General features: G+C 59.9%; 1 protein-coding gene across 2 annotated transcripts in view; it reads right to left on the bottom strand.

Moving 5' to 3' along the window:
• The window catches only part of DUSP14 (dual specificity phosphatase 14), a 24457-nt gene extending 23076 nt beyond the window's left edge, over positions 1-1381 (bottom strand). Inside the window, exon 1 of one of the 2 annotated variants that reach the window (XM_081805337.1) lies at positions 1249-1381. The gene's annotated coding sequence lies outside the window, so the exon portion shown is untranslated. The remainder of the gene's footprint in view (positions 1-1248) is intronic. The other variant, XM_081805338.1, reaches the window with a different exon arrangement.
• Positions 1382-1781: the final 400 nt, after the last annotated feature.

Raw genomic sequence — 1781 nt, 5'->3', positions numbered from 1 at the left:
CTAGACACACTCACGCAACTTTTCGAAGAAGACAGCACCTTTCTTCCCCTCATCTTAAACAACAGGAAACATGTAGGGAGCAGCTGTGACTTGTCCAGTACCACTTAACTCTGTTACGCAGCAGAGCCTCAACCACGCTGACACCCGGCCCCAGCCTCTCTGACTTTTAACTGCTCTGTACAATCTCAGGGAGGGTGCTCCAACATTCCATTTTCCTTCTGTGTAGCCTAATGGACTAGGAATTCCAGGAAACTCAGGGTTAAATATCTTGGTCCATATTCCTTTAAGATTAGTAAAGAATCAGGACTTGGTTCTTTGCTTCTGTTTTTACATCTGTAAAATGAGATGCAATGCTCTCTACCTACCCCTCCTAATAAAACTACAATGAACGGCTATAGCACATGCCAAATGCCTTGAGGTCCTGCTGGATGAAAAGTACAAGGTAGATGTGTTGTTGTTTTTGTTTTGTTTTTTGTTTTAAATCCCTACACAGTAGAACTGCAATTGTAAGTCACTCCTCCTTCCCTCGCCTCTGGGATGCCCAGTTACCATAACACTTGCTGGTACCAATGGCAACATCTACCTAAATAAAATATAGTTATACAATTCACTAAGGCAGCTCCAGCAGGCGACTCCTCTCACAAACAACTCAACTTCGCTTTGAAGAGAGGGTACTTAGGAGGGTACTTAGGAAAAATAAAAAAAAACGTTAGCACTGTGCACCCCAATCTACCACCGCAGAGAAACACTCAAGTTGAATACTTGGCATTGCTGAAAGTCAAATTGCTTCTATCAATGCACCAGAAACCTATGGAAGAAGCAAAGGGCCGCCGACAGCTCCAGAGGCTCGGAGCGGGTGGATGCTGATGGCGGGTGAGGAGCTGGACAGACCATGGCGCGACCGGAGGGCAGAGGGTCAGGAAGGAGGAGGAGAGGAGGGGAGCCCACAGGACGCCGGCTAAGGAGCCCGAGGGCCGGGACGTCGGCCGCACCGGGGCGCAGCCGGGGGGCGCGCGCCCAGAGCCGGCGAGGAGGGGGCGCTGCGGAGGGCCCCGGGCCTCGCCCCTCCCGGCCGCCCAGAGGATGCGAGAACCGCCCGAGAGCAGGTGTGGGGGCCGGCACAAAGTTTCCAGAAATGAGGGTCGGCGCGGGGCCCCGGCCGCCGGGTTCCGCCAGCCCCCGCCGGGGTCGCGTCAGAGCCAAGTCCCTCCCGCCCCCCGGTCCTTGCCCGGGCCCGCGGCCCCCTACCGGCTCGGCCCCGCTGCGGCTGCCACTCCGTCCTCCTGCGCGGCTCCCGGCTTCTGCGGGTTACCCGCCGCGCGCGCCCCTCCTTCTCCCCTCCGCCCGCGCCCGGGGCGTGCCGCGCGCACGCTCCCTGCGCCCCACCGCCCTCTCCCGAGGGGGGGGCGGGCCGCTCGGGGCGGGGGAGGGGCCTCCGCGCGAGAGGCTCGCTGCGGGCGGGGGGGAAGCCGGCGGGGGACGCGCGGAGCGGCGGGCGGTGCGCGTGCGCACTGCGCCGTCCGCCGCCGAGCGGAGCTGCGGGACGCGCACCCCCGCTGTCCTGGATGCCCCTCGGGTCGGGCGTTCCCTGGAGTCTCCTGTGTTTCACATCCTACGACCCCTCTGGTCACCACTTCGGGGTTGGGGCGGGGGAGCAGGGGTGGTGTACTGGGTAGTTTCTGGTTGCGAGAGGGTTAAAGGCAAGGAAACAACACAAATATAAAAGGTGTGAAGACTGCAGTAAGTGACTAATCACCGCCTCTCACCCCACCCCCACCTTG

Source organism: Leptonychotes weddellii, chromosome 15 (genome assembly GCF_054177405.1).
Source record: "Leptonychotes weddellii isolate Sample4059 chromosome 15, ASM5417740v2, whole genome shotgun sequence".
Lineage (NCBI taxonomy): Eukaryota > Metazoa > Chordata > Mammalia > Carnivora > Phocidae > Leptonychotes > Leptonychotes weddellii.
The sequence above is the reverse complement of the archived record's forward strand: the minus strand, read 5'-3'. Positions and strand labels throughout refer to the sequence as shown.